Source organism: Phyllobates terribilis, unplaced genomic scaffold (assembly GCF_046119375.1).
Source record: "Phyllobates terribilis strain yellow unplaced genomic scaffold, ASM4611937v1 Scaffold_3__8_contigs__length_932513732, whole genome shotgun sequence".
NCBI classification, from domain to species: domain Eukaryota; kingdom Metazoa; phylum Chordata; class Amphibia; order Anura; family Dendrobatidae; genus Phyllobates; species Phyllobates terribilis.
In genome coordinates, this window is record NW_027362763.1 from 577668103 (window position 1) to 577684043 (window position 15941).

Sequence of the window (15941 nt, forward strand, 5' to 3'; positions counted from 1 at the left end):
CCAAAATATTTTTTCAGAGCTAGATGCAGAAATTTTTTTTATTGAATTTGCAACCTGATGGAGGTCAGTATAGATGGACTAACAGAACAAGTCCCACACACTGCTAGAAGCCCCAATATTTTTTCAGAGCTAGATGCAGATAAAAATTATTTTTAATTTGCAACCTGGTGGAGGTTAGTATAGATGGACTAATAGACCAAGTCCCACACACTGCTAGAAGCCGAAATATTTTTTCAGAGCTAGATGCAGAAAAAAATTATATTGAATTTGCAACCTGATGGAGGTAAGTATAGATGGACTAATAGAACAAGTCCCACACACTGCTAGATGCCAAAATATTTTTTCAGAGCTAGATGCAGAAAAAAATTATATTGAATTTGCAACCTGATGGAGGTTAATATAGATGAACTAATAGAACAAGTCCCACACACTGCTAGAAGCCGAAATATTTTTTCAGAGCTTGATGCAGAAAAAAATTATATTGAATTTGCAACCTGATGGAGGTCAGTATAGATGGACTAATAGAACAAGTCCCACACACTGCTAGAAGCCGAAATATTTTTTCAGAGCTAGATGCAGAAAAAAATTATATTGAATTTGCAACCTGATGGAGGTCAGTAGAGGTGGACTAATAGAACAAGTCTCACACACTGCTAGAAGCCAAAATATTTTTTCAGAGCTAGATGCAGATAAAAATTATTTTTAATTTGCAACCTGGTGGAGGTTAGTATAGATGGACTAATAGAAAAAGTCCCACACACTGCTAGAAGCCAAAATATTTTTTCAGAGCTAGATGCGGAAAAAAATTATATTGAATTTGCAACCTGATGGAGGTCAGTATAGATGGCCTAATAGAACAAGTCCCACATACTGCTAGAACCCGAAATATTTTTTCAGAGCTAGATGCAGAAAAAAATTATATTGAATTTGCAACCTGATGGAGGTCAGTATAGATGGACTAATAGAACAAGTCCCACACACTGCTAGAAGCCCAAATATTTCTTCAGAGCTAGATGCAGATAAGAATTATTTTTAGTTTGCAACCTGGTGGACGATAGTATAGATGGACTAATAGACCAAGTCCCACACACTGCTAGAAGCCGAAATATTTTTTCAGAGCTAGATGCAAAAAAAATTATATTGAATTTGCAACCTGATGGAGGTTAGTATAGATGGACTAATAGAAAAAGTCCCACACACTGCTAGAAGCCAAAATATTTTTTCAGAGCTAGATGCAGAAAAAAATTATATTGAATTTGCAACCTGATGGAGGTCAGTATAGATGGACTAATAGAACAAGTCCCACACACTGCTAGAAGCCCAAATATTTTTTCAGAGCTAGATGCAGATAAAAATTATTTTTAATTTGCAACCTGGTGGAGGTTAGTATAGATGGACTAATAGACCAAGTCCCACACACTGCTAGAAGCCGAAATATTTTTTCAGAGCTAGATGCAGAAAAAAATTATATTGAATTTGCAACCTGATGGAGGTTAGTATAGATGGACTAATAGAACAAGTCCCACACACTGCTAGAAGCCAAAATATTTTTTCAGAGCTAGATGCAGAAAAAAATTATATTGAATTTCCAACCTGATGGAGGTTAGTATAGATGAACTAATAGAACAAGTCCCACACACTGGTAGAAGCCGAAATATTTTTTCAGAGCATGATGCAGAAAAAAATTATATTGAATTTGCAACCTGATGGAGGTCAGTATAGATAGACTAATAGAACAAGTCCCACACACTGTTAGAAGCCCAAATATTTTTTCAAAACTAGATGCAGAAAAAAATTATATTGAATTTGCAACCTGATGGAGGTCAGTATAGATGGACTAATAGAACAAGTCCCACACACTGCTAGAAGCCCAAATATTTTTTCAGAGCTAGATGCAGATAAAAATTATTTTTAATTTGCAACCTGGTGGAGGTTAGTATAGATGGACTAATAGACCAAGTCCCACACACTGCTAGAAGCCGAAATATTTTTTCAGAGCTAGATGCAGAAAAAAATTATATTGAATTTGCAACCTGATGGAGGTAAGTATAGATGGACTAATAGAACAAGTCCCACACACTGCTAGAAGCCAAAATATTTTTTCAGAGCTAGATGCAGAAAAAAATTATATTGAATTTGCAACCTGATGGAGGTTATTATAGATGAACTAATAGAACAAGTCCCACACACTGCTAGAAGCCGAAATATTTTTTCAGAGCTTGATGCAGAAAAAAATTATATTGAATTTGCAACCTGATGGAGGTCAGTATAGATGGACTAATAGAACAAGTCCCACACACTGCTAGAAGCCGAAATATTTTTTCAGAGCTAGATGCAGAAAAAAATTATATTGAATTTGCAACCTGATGGAGGTCAGTATAGATGGACTAATAGAATAAGTCCCACACACTGCTAGAAGCCAAAATATTTTTTCAGAGCTAGATGCAGATAAAAATTACTTTTAATTTGCAACCTGGTGGAGGTTAGTATAGATGGACTGATAGAACAAGTCCCACACACTGCTAGAAGCCAAAATATTTTTTCAGATCTAGATGCGGAAAAAAATTATATTGAATTTGCAACCTGATGGAGGTCAGTATAGATGGACTAATAGAACAAGTCCCACATACTGCTAGAAGCCGAAATATTTTTTCAGAGCTAGATGCAGAAAAAAATTATATTGAATTTGCAACCTGATGGAGGTCAGTATAGATGGACTAATAGAACAAGTCCCACACACTGCTAGAAGCCCAAATATTTCTTCAGAGCTTGATGCAGAAAAAAATTATATTGAATTTGCAACCTGATGGAGGTCAGTATAGATGGACTAATAGAACAAGTCCCACACACTGCTAGAAGCCGAAATATTTTTTCAGAGCTAGATGCAAAAAAAAATTATATTGAATTTGCAACCTGATGGAGGTCAGTATAGATGGACTAATAGAACAAGTCCCACACACTGCTAGAAGCCCAAATATTTCTTCAGAGCTAGATGCAGATAAGAATTATTTTTAATTTGCAACCTGGTGGAGGTTAGTATAGATGGACTAATAGATCAAGTCCCACACACTGCTAGAAACCAAAATATTTTTTCAGAGCTAGATGCAAAAAAAATTATATTGAATTTGCAACCTGATGAAGGTTAGTATAGATGGACTAATAGAACAAGTCCCACACACTGCTAGAAGCCAAAATATTTTTTCAGAGCTAGATGCAGAAAAAAATTATATTGAATTTGCAACCTGATGGAGGTCAATATAGATGGACTAATAGAACAAGTCCCACAGACTGCTAGAAGCCCAAATATTTTTTCAGAGCTAGATGCAGATAAAAATTATTTTTAATTTGCAACCTGGTGGAGGTTAGTATCGATGGACTAATAGACCAAGTCCCACACACTGCTAGAAGCCGAAATATTTTTTCAGAGCTAGATGCAGAAAAAAATTATATTGAATTTGCAAACTGATGGAGGTCAGTATAGATGGACTAATAGAAAAAGTCCCACACACTGCTAGAAGCCCAAATATTTATTCAGAGCTAGATGCAGATAAAAATTATTTTTAATTTGCAACCTGGTGGAGGTTAGTATAGATGGACTAATAGACCAAGTCCCACACACTGCTAGAAGCCCAAATATTTTTTCAGAGCTAGATGCAGATAAAAATTATTTTTAATTTGCAACCTGGTGGAGGTTAGTATAGATGGACTAATAGACCAAGTCCCACACACTGCTAGAAGCCCAAATATTTTTTCAGAGCTAGATGCAGATAAAAATTATTTTTAATTTGCAACCTGGTGGAGGTTAGTATAGATGGACTAATAGAACAAGTCCCACACACTGCTAGAAGCCAAAATATTTTTTCAGAGCTAGATGCAGAAAAAAATTATATTGAATTTGCAACCTGATGGAGGTTAGTATAGATGGACTAATAGAACAAGTCCCACACACTGCTAGAAGCCAAAATATTTTTTCAGAGCTATATGCGGAAAACAATTATATTGAATTTGTAACCTGATGGAGGTCAGTATAGATGGCCTAATAGAACAAGTCCCACACACTGCTAGAAGCCGAAATATTTTTTCAGAGCTGGATACAGAAAAAAATTATATTGAATTTGCAACCTGATGGAGGTCAGTATAGATGGACTAATAGAACAAGTCCCACACACTGCTAGAAGCCCAAATATTTCTTCAGAGCTAGATGCAGATAAGAATTATTTTTAATTTGCAACCTGGTGGAGGTTAGTATAGATGGACTAATAGACCAAGTCCCACACACTGCTAGAAGCCAAAATATTTTTTCAGAGCTAGATGCAGAAAAAAATTATATTGAATTTGCAACCTGATGGAGGTAAGTATAGATGGACTAATAGAACAAGTCCCACACACTGCTAGAAGCCAAAATATTTTTTCAGAGCTAGATGCAGAAAAAAATTATATTGAATTTGCAACCTGATGGAGGTTATTATAGATGAACTAATAGAACAAGTCCCACACACTGCTAGAAGCCGAAATATTTTTTCAGAGCTTGATGCAGAAAAAAATTATATTGAATTTGCAACCTGATGGAGGTCAGTATAGATGGCCTAATAGAACAAGTCCCACATACTGCTAGAACCCGAAATATTTTTTCAGAGCTAGATGCAGAAAAAAATTAGATTGAATTTGCAACCTGATGGAGGTCAGTATAGATGGACTAATAGAACAAGTCCCACACACTGCTAGAAGCCCACATATTTCTTCAGAGCTAGATGCAGATAAGAATTATTTTTAATTTGCAACCTGGTGGAGGTTAGTATAGATGGACTAATAGACCAAGTCCCACACACTGCTAGAAGCCGAAATATTTTTTCAGAGCTAGATGCAAAAAAAATTATATTGAATTTGCAACCTGATGGAGGTTAGTATAGATGGACTAATAGAAAAAGTCCCACACACTGCTAGAAGCCAAAATATTTTTTCAGAGCTAGATGCAGAAAAAAATTATATTGAATTTGCAACCTGATGGAGGTCAGTATAGATGGACTAATAGAACAAGTCCCACACACTGCTAGAAGCCCAAATATTTTTTCAGAGCTAGATGCAGATAAAAATTATTTTTAATTTGCAACCTTGTGAAGGTTAGTATAGATGGACTAATAGACCAAGTCCCACACACTGCTAGAAGCCGAAATATTTTTTCAGAGCTAGATGCAGAAAAAAATTATATTGAATTTGCAACCTGATGGAGGTTAGTATAGATGGACTAATAGAACAAGTCCCACATACTGCTAGAAGCCGAAATATTTTTTCAGAGCTAGATCCAGAAAAAAATTATATTGAATTTGCAACCTGATGGAGGTTAGTATAGATGAACTAATAGAACAAGTCCCACATACTGCTAGAAGCCGAAATATTTTTTCAGAGCTTGATGCAGAAAAAAATTATATTGAATTTGCAACCTGATGAAGGTCAGTATAGATAGACTAATAGAACAAGTCCCACACACTGCTAGAAGCCCAATTATTTTTTCAAAACTAGATGCAGAAAAAAATTATATTGAATTTGCACCCTGATGGAGGTCAGTATAGATGGACTAATAGAACAAGTCCCACACACTGCTAGAAGCCCAAATATTTTTTCAGAGCTAGATGCAGATAAAAATTATTTTTAATTTGCAACCTGGTGGAGGTTAGTATAGATGGACTAATAGACCAAGTCCCACACACTGCTAGAAGCCAAAATATTTTTTCAGAGCTAGATGCAGAAAAAAATTATATTGAATTTGCAACCTGGTGGAGGTAAGTATAGATGGACTAATAGAACAAGTCCCACACACTGCTAGAAGCCAAAATATTTTTTCAGAGCTAGATGCAGAAAAAAATTATATTGAATGTGCAACCTGATGGAGGTTATTATAGATGAACTAATAGAACAAGTCCCACACACTGCTAGAAGCCGAAATATTTTTTCAGAGCTTGATGCAGAAAAAAATTATATTGAATTTGCAACCTGATGGAGGTCAGTATAGATGGACTAATAGAACAAGTCCCACACACTGCTAGAAGCCGAAATATTTTTTCAGAGCTAGATACAGAAAAAAATTATATTGAATTTGCAACCTGATGGAGGTCAGTATAGATGGACTAATAGAACAAGTCCCACACACTGCTAGAAGCCAAAATATTTTTTCAGAGCTAGATGCAGATAAAAATTATTTTTAATTTGCAACCTGGTGGAGGTTAGTATAGATGGACTGATAGAACAAGTCCCACACACTGCTAGAAGCCAAAATATTTTTTCAGAGCTAGATGCGGAAAAAAATTATATTGAATTTGCAACCTGATGGAGGTCAGTATAGATGGCCTAATAGAGCAAGTCCCACATACTGCTAGAAGCCGAAATATTTTTTCAGAGCTAGATGCAGAAAAAAATTATATTGAATTTGCAACCTGATGGAGGTCAGTATAGATGGACTAATAGAACAAGTCCCACACACTGCTAGAAGCCCAAATATTTCTTCAGAGCTAGATGCAGATAAGAATTATTTTTAATTTGCAACCTGGTGGAGGTTAGTATAGATGGACTAATAGACCAAGTCCCACACACTGCTAGAAGCCAAAATATTTTTTCAGAGCTAGATGCAAAAAAAATTATATTGAATTTGCAACCTGATGAAGGTTAGTATAGATGGACTAATAGAACAAGTCCCACACACTGCTAGAAGCCCAAATATTTTTTCAGAGCTAGATGCAGATAAAAATTATTTTTAATTTGCAACCTGGTGGAGGTTAGTATCGATGGACTAATAGACCAAGTCCCACACACTGCTAGAAGCCGAAATATTTTTTCAGAGCTAGATGCAGAAAAAAATTATATTGAATTTGCAAACTGATGGAGGTCAGTATAGATGGACTAATAGAACAAGTCCCACACACTGCTAGAAGCCCAAATATTTCTTCAGAGCTAGATGCAGATAAAAATTATTTTTAATTTGCAACCTGGTGGAGGTTAGTATAGATGGACTAATAGACCAAGTCCCACACACTGCTAGAAGCCCAAATATTTTTTCAGAGCTAGATGCAGATAAAAATAATTTTTAATTTGCAACCTGGTGGAGGTTAGTATAGATGGACTAATAGACCAAGTCCCACACACTGCTAGAAGCCCAAACATTTTTTCAGAGCTAGATGCAGATAAAAATTATTTTTAATTTGCAACCTGGTGGAGGTTAGTATAGATAGACTAATAGAACAAGTCCCACACACTGCTAGAAGCCAAAATATTTTTTCAGAGCTAGATGCAGAAAAAAATTATATTGAATTTGCAACCTGATGGAGGTCAGTATAGATGGACTAATAGAACAAGTCCCACACACTGCTAGAAGCCCAAATATTTTTTCAGAGCTAGATGCAGATAAAAATTATTTTTAATTTGCAACCTGGTGGAGGTTAGTATAGATGGACTAATAGACCAAGTCCCACACACTGCTAGAAGCCAAAATATTTTTTCAGAGCTAGATGCAGAAAAAAATTATATTGAATTTCCAACCTGATGGAGGTTAGTATAGATGGACTAATAGAACAAGTCCCACACACTGCTAGAAGCCAAAATATTTTTTCAGAGCTAGATGCAGAAAAAAATTATATTGAATTTGCAACCTGATGTAGGTTAGTATAGATGAACTAATAGAACATGTCCCACACACTGCTAGAAGCCGAAATATTTTTTCAGAGCTTGATCCAGAAAAAAATTATATTGAATTTGCAACCTGATGGAGGTCAGTATAGATAGACTAATAGAACAAGTCCCACACACTGCTAGAAGCCCAAATATTTTTTCAGAGCTAGATGCAGAAAAAAATTATATTGAATTTGCAACCTGATGGAGGTCAGTATAGATGGACTAATAGAACAAGTCCCACACACTGCTAGAAGCCCAAATATTTTTTCAGAGCTAGATGCAGATAAAAATTATTTTTAATTTGCAACCTGGTGGAGGTTAGTATAGATGGACTAATAGACCAAGTCCCACACACTGCTAGAAGCCGAAATATTTTTTCAGAGCTAGATGCAGAAAAAAAATTATATTGAAATTGCAACCTGATGGAGGTCAGTATAGATGGACTAATAGAACAAGTCCCACACACTGCTAGAAGCTGAACTATTTTTTCAGAGCTAGATGCAGAAAAAAATTATATTGAATTTGCAACCTGATGGAGGTCAGTATAGATGGACTAATAAAACAAATCCCACACATTGCTAGAAGCCCAAATATTTTTTCAGAGCTAGATGCAGATAAAAATTATTTTTAATTTGCAACCTGGTGGAGGTTAGTATAGATGGACTAATAGACCAAGTCCCACACACTGCTAGAAGCCAAAATATTTTTTCAGAGCTAGATGCAGAAAAAAATTATATTGAATTTGCAATCTGATGGAGGTCAGTATAGATGGACTAATAGAACAAGTCACACACACTGCTAGAAGCCGAAATTTTTTCAGAGCTAGATGCAGAAAAAAATTATGTTGAATTTGCAACCTGATGGAGGTTAGTATAGATGGACTAATAGAACAGTCCCACACACTGCTAGAAGCCAAAATATTTTTTCAGAGTTAGATGCAGAAAAAAATTATATTGAATTTGCAACCTGATGGAGGTCAGTATAGATGGACTAATAGAACAAGTCTCACACACTGCTAGAAGCCGAAATATTTTTTCAGAGCTACATGCAGAAAAAAATTATATTGAATTTGCTACCTGATGGAGGTTAGTATAGATGGACTAATAGAACAAGTCCCACAAACTGCTAGAAGCCCAAATATTTTTTCAGGGCTAGATGCAGAAAAATATTATATTGAATTTACAACCTGGTGGAGGTTAGTATAGATGGACTAATAGAATGATGCTATGCCCAAAAGGTTTCACTTCACTAGGTACAGTAAAAAAATTGGTATTCTATACACAGGTGGTATAGCTTGCAACACAGATAGGCTACTCCACTGACTAACACACTCTGCAATAGGCCAAAAAGGATTTGCTTTGCTAGATTTAGCCAAGTGCTGTGAAAAAAACTTGCACAGCACTGGCACAGACCTGCCTGGCAAAAACTGATAGGAACTGATGTAACTTAGTCCTGAAATTGACTGCAATTACAATTAGTCTTTTCTCCCTATCTATCTATTTAAGAGCACAGACCTGCCTGGTAAAAGTCTTAGGAAATGATGTAACCTAGTCCTTAAAAGGACTGCAATCAAAACTCTTCCCTACTCCCAAGCTATCTGTAGATTTGTGCAAAAATTGGCTTGAAATTAACAAGGTATAGCGCACACAGCAACAGCGGTGCCGTCTAACACGCAGCTGCAGCAGTGAGAAAATGGTGGCGATGGGGAAAATGGCTGGGTCTTATAGGGCAAGGACATGTGACATACAGTGCCAATGACTCATGCCCTTGCTTGTGTGAAAAAAAGCACTTCGCTCCGTGTGTGCGCTGCTGATAGGCTGACAGACTGCACCTCCCCACTGTAAATGCAGGAAAGAGAAATAAAAATGGAGATCTTCATTATTCCTGCAGAGATCCATCACCTGCCCCTCCCCCCGCCCCGCTGTACACTCAAACTGCGTATTAACATTAATTTTCAGCATTACTGAGAAAAAATCCAGTTATCATTTTGGTGAACGAACAGTTATCGAACATAACCTCGAACAGCCGAATTTTTTTCAAATCGTTCGTGTTCGCCGAACGGCTCGAACACCGCCCAAAACAGCTCGAATTTGAGATTGGCGAACAGTTCGAGTCGAACACCGCTCATCTCTATACAGTAGAATAATATTATTAAATTGCAGGCCTGCTATTTAAAACCGTGGTTCTCTGTCAGACATATCACATATAACAGTGTTCCAAAATCAGCAATTTCTGCCTTCCATTTCATTGCAGTTTGTTTGTCAAGCTATACACACTAGGTCTCTGTGTAGAATAATATTAGTAAATTACAGGCCTGCTATTTAAAACCAAGGTTCTCTGTCAGACATATCACCTATAACAGTGTTCCAAAATCAGCCATTTCTGCTTTCCATTTCATTGCAGTGTGTTGGTCAAGCTATTCACACTAGGTCTGTGTGTAGAATAATATTAGTAAATTACAGGCCTTCTATTTAAAACTGTGGTTCTCTGTCAAACATATCACCTATAACAGTGTTCCAAAATCAGATATTTCTTTCATTTTCATTTCATTGCAGTGTGTCAGTCAAACTATTCACACTAGGTCTCTGTGTAGAATAATATTAGTAAATTACAGGCCTGCTATTTAAAACCGTGGTTCTCTGTCAAACGTATCACATATAACTGCATTCCAAAATCAGCCATTTCTTGTGAACGTGGTAAATATTGTCCTCCATTTTAAATGGGCAAGGTACGTGGCAAGGGACGGGGAAATGGACGTGATGGTGCATGTGACTCGCCCCCTGGGCCGTGGGGTACCCAGAACCGGGCCTTCTAGTGTACGGTGCTGATGGGGGTAGTAGTGGCAACCCAGTCCCGTGGCTCAGGGTGGTCAGACCAATGTTGTGGCAGTCTATTTATAGATTTTTGAATGTCCAACTCGCTACCCGTGGATTGCGGTCAGAGATAACCGCCGCTGCGAGGCAGACCACGGAGGCTGGTGTTGGTGCGCAGCACAGGGATGGGATAACTCCCCACGGGAAGAGTGTAGCCTCAGGGCAGTGTATATGGATGCTGGGGGTGGTGGTGCCGACGCAGCAGAAATCACACTGAGTCCAATAATGCAGTCCAGGGACTTTTACTCACAGTTGTTATCTGAGTCACTTCTGTCAGCAAGGACTGCCCGAGCCGTGCTGCGTCCACCAGGTGAGGAGCTCGGTCAACCCCCAGGCAATTCAGGAGTATGGCACAGGACCCCCTTCTGTCCTTTCTCTGGCCTCTCGTGCCCCACCAGTGTCCTGACTTCTGTCCGGCTACCGCGGACCGTGTCGGGTAAGCGTTGGCCTTCACTTCCCGCTATCATATATGGTGCCTTCCTAGCAGGTTTAGCGGGGGGTCGCACCAATAAATGGTCACAACCTCCGGTTCTTGGCTGAGGGTAGATTCACCTCCAGCAACTTAGGAATCCGGTACCTTTCCGCAGCCTGATCCTTTCACCCGGTATTGTGGGGTATGCAACGGTTACTGACCGTTCTGCACTCTTAGGGTCCCTTCTGCCTTCTTGTTTCTGGAGCCCTTCCACTGCTCTGTCTCTTCTCCTTCCTTCCTTCTCCTTCTTCTCTTCTCCTCTCCGGCCTTCTCTCTAGGCCTGCCTCGTGGAGCTGAGCTCAGGCTGAGCCTATCAGCTCTCTCTCCCTGAGCTCTCTCTCTCTGAAAACTCTCTCTGAACCCTGACTAAAGATGGCTCCCACCTTTTATCTGCTTCTCTGTGTCTGAGCTCAGGTGACCTGCACCCAATGAGCTCCTTCCTGTGCTCCAGAAACCGTCCCCTTCTGCTCCTACACCACTGGGTTCTCTCCCCCCTCCCCCCTCCAGCCAGGGACATGGTCAGTTGTGCCTGCAAAAATGGGAGCACCGTCGAGCTGTCCCCCGGAAATGGGGAGTGTGCGTGTATGCAGCTAACTGAGCCCTGGTCCACACTCCATCCTTACCTGGGAGTGGAATATCACACCTCTGGGTGAGGTGCAATACCCCTGTAGCAACCGAACCCTCGGGGCGCTACACATGCAGAGGCCGAGGACGTGGCCGTGGGCAAACTGAATTTGTGCCACAACAAACAACCACATCTTGTGGCTCGACCTTCCTTTCCCAATTACTAAGGGACCGCAGTACACCACTATTGAACCCAGAGCAGTGTCAAAAGGTTGTTGGCTGGATAGCAGATAATGCTTCCAGTCACTTTGCCACCACCACCACCCTGTCTTCCACACGGTCAAGTCTCAGTAGCTGTGAGTCTGGGCCGCATATTCAATTACCAACCATACTGTTCCAAGATCAGTGTGGGGTAATTACTATAAACACTATTTGCCAAAGGCAACAAAAACCCCAATCTAAAGACCTTAAAATATAACTTTTATTTGACTTGTATAAAGGAATATAACTTTAAAAGTTTGCAGAGGTCAGTATAACAACTAGCTAACTATCAAGGATCCAATAATCTCTTATTTTATCTATCTGTATGACGATATATCCTAAGGTAAGCAAGGTATGGCCGCTACCTATACTCTCCTATGCTTATGTATGACTTTTGTATACTGACTACTGTCAATAAAACAAAACACAGAGCCTCCCCAACATGTTTCACCAGAGATCTGGCATCATCAGGGGATAGAGGCTAAATGAGCTGACACAAGGGCTGCCAGCCTTCTTAAGCCCTTGCACATGACATCATCAAAAGGTCATCCAATCATATGGCACCGAGAAGTGCTGTCTTATAGGTTGTAGTTAATGAGGGCAGGAGGGAGAATTATCCCGTGTTTGGATTGGGATAGCAATAATGAATGACAAAGTAACTGGACAAATTAGAAAGGAGGAAATGAGTCTATTGGTTAGTGCAGCCTTGTGACTATGAGTACTGAATGCTAGTGGTAGATAATCTGTGCCATATGATTGGATGACCTTTTGATTATGTCATGTGCAAGGGCTTAAGAAGGCCTGTGTTTTGTTTTAATGGCAGTAGTCAGTATACAAAAGTCATACATAAACATAGGAGAGTATAGGTAGCGGCCGCACATTGCTTACCTTAGGATATATAGTAGTCATACAGATAGATAAAATGAGACATCAATGGATCCTCAACAGTTAGCTAGTTGTTATACTGACCTCTGCAAACTTTTAAAGTTATATTCCTTTATACTAGTCAAATAAAAGTTATATTTTAAGGTCTTTAGGTTGAGGTTTTTGTTGCCTTTGGCAAATAGTGTTTATGGGCCGCATATTTCTCACCCTGATCCTCCTTCCTCCAATCATGCTGAGTGCCAGGAGACAACTGATCCCACAATTGGACACTCAGAAGAGCTGTTCACTTTTCCATTTGTAGATTCGGGCCTCTCGCCTGGCCAGCTTCAAGTGAGTCAAGAGGAGAATGCATGTAGCGATGCCCAAATATTGGAGCAGCCACGGTTACTGTCGTAAGAGGTGGATGATGATGATGATGATGAGACACAATTGCCAGAAAGTCAGGAGGAGGACCAGGGTGCGGATGAAAAAGAAGAGGTGGTGGATGATATAGTAACTGACCCAACCTGGCAGGGTGACATACAGAGCGAGAACAGCAGCACACAGGGAGGGAGGCATAGCACCACAACAGGCAGGAAGAAGCAGTGTGGTGGCTGCAGACACAAGGCGGGAAAGAGTTCCTCGTAACGCCAACACGACGAAAGATGCCAGTACAACTGTTAGGTCTTTCCGAGTCTGGATGTTTTTCAAATACTCTGCAGATAACCCCAAAAAGGCCATTTGCACCACCTGCCAGGCCAGAATCAGCAGGGGTAGCAAAACTAGCAACCGGACCACCACCAGCATACTCAGGCACATGACAGCAAAGCACTCGACTAGGTGGACCAAACACCAGGTTCCAGAAGTAGTGTCTACAGGTGACACCACTGCGTTTTTCAGTGTTGTGCATGCATGCCAATCCCCTGTAAATGGCGCATGCAAAGATACCTCCCGCCCTGCACTTGTCGTTGCACACTCGCAACTACCACCATCAGCAACTACGTCCATATCTTTTTCCCAACGCAGCGTTCAGTTGTCCCTACCCCAGTACATGGAACGCAAATGCAAATACGCTGCCCACACCCCACAGGCCACACTACTAAACTCACACATTTCGTGAATGCTTGCGCTTGAAATGTTGCCTTTTAGGCTCGTAGAGACGGAAGCTTTCCACAACCTGATGGTGGCTGTCCCTCGATACTCGGTTCCCAGCCGCCACTATTTCTCCAAGTGTTCCGTCCCCGTATTACACAAGCACATGTCCCAGAACATTAGTCGTGCCCTCAACAATGCAGTTACTGGGAGGTTCCACCTAACCACGGACACATGGACAAGTGCTTGTGGGCAGGGACAGTACATCTCGCTGACAGCACACTGGGATAATATAGTGGAAGCCGGAACCCAGTCAGACCTTGGGACGGAATACGTCCTCCCAACACTGATTGCGGGCCCTAGGTCAATTAGGGTTGCCCCCACATTCTATAGCTCTTGCACCTCCTCCTCCTCTTCAGCCTCCATCTCCAAAATGCCAACATCAGTCAGAAACAGGAAGCACTGCAGTACTACCTTGGCCAAGCAGCAACAGGCTGTGCTGAAGCTCATATGCTTAGGTGACAAACCGCACACCACTGAAGAGTTGTGGACTGCTCTGAAAAGAGTAGGCAGATCTGTGGCTGTCACCGCTGAACCTACAGCCAGGCATTGTCGTGTGTGACAATGGCCAGAACCTAGTGGTGGCTCTGAAGCGAGGCGAGCTCACAAGCGAGGCGAGCTCACACACGTAACATGCCTCGCCAATGTGCTTAACCTAGTGGTTCAGTGGTTTCTCAAAACCTACCAGGATATGCCAGATCTGCTTGTCAAAGTGTGTGCCCATTTTAGAAAATCAGCTACAGCTTCCACCACCCTTGCAGTGCTTCAGCAGCGGTTGCAGCTTCCAACTCACCAACTGGTGTGCGATGTCCCCACGCTCTGGAACTCAACATTGCATATGTTGGGAAGGATTCATGAGCACCATAGGGCAGTTGTTGAGTACCAGCTTCAAAACGCCCATCAGTATTCAGGTCAACCTCCCCACATAAAAGCTCAGGAGTGGGCATCGATATTAGACATTTGTGCCATCCTCAAAAACTTTGAGGACTTCATCAAGATGGTGAGCAGCAATGACTCCATAATTAGCATCACCATCCTGTTACTCTGTCTTCTGAAACGATCGCTGCTCACAATTAAAGAGGATGCATTGCAGGCGGAGCACAATGAGATGGCGCAAGGAACCAAACAGGGTGATTCCACAGAGACAAGCCTCATCTCATCCCAATGTGGATTGGGAAACAATGAGGGGGAAGAGGAGGAGGAAGAACAGAAGCTAGTTTCCTGTGCTATAGACGGTACTACCCACTCAACTGTCATACCGTTTGTTCAGCATGGATAGCCTGAGGAGAGGGAGGAGGATTAGGAGGAGAGCATGGTCAGTCGTTCTCTTGGTGAGCACACGGAAGTCTTTCCTGTTAGCAATCTGGCACACATGGCTGACTTTGTTGCACTGCCTTTCCCGTGACCCTTGCATTGTCCAAATTTTGAGTGACAGTCATTACTGGTTGGTGACACTTGTCGACCCACGCTACAAGGAGGACTTTCTATCTCTCATTCCCGCGGCGGACAGGTCTCCTAAAATGGTGCAGTACCAGAAGGCCCTTGTTGCGGAATTATTAAAAAAATTCCCATCTGAAAATGCTGGTGACAGAGGTCATAAACAAGGAGTACAGGCAAGAGAGACACAAATATGATCCAGCAGAAGCAGGAGAACACTGTCAAAGGTCTGGGAGAGTTTTCTCAGACCCTCCCATCGCACAGGCCCTGATGCGTGGGGTACTCTCACAAGGAGGGATAATATTACGAAGATACTGAAAGAGTACCTTGCCGACGGTATCAACATCCTCCGTGATTCCTCTGTGCTGTATAATTATTGGGTATCCAAGCTGGACATGTGGAATGAACTGGCTCTCTACGCCTTGGAGGTACTGGCCTGCCCTGCTGCTAGCGTTTTGTCAGAGCAGGTTTTTAGTGCTGCTGGGGGAATTATAATTGATAGGTGCATCCGCCTGTCAACTAAAAATGCTGACAGGCTGACTCTTATAAAAATGAACAAGGGCTAGATTGGGCCAGACTTCTCAACACCACCGGATGATAGCAGCGGAACAAACTCAAATACAGTGTCTTTTTTTGGAAAGTCTATTCCCATGCAC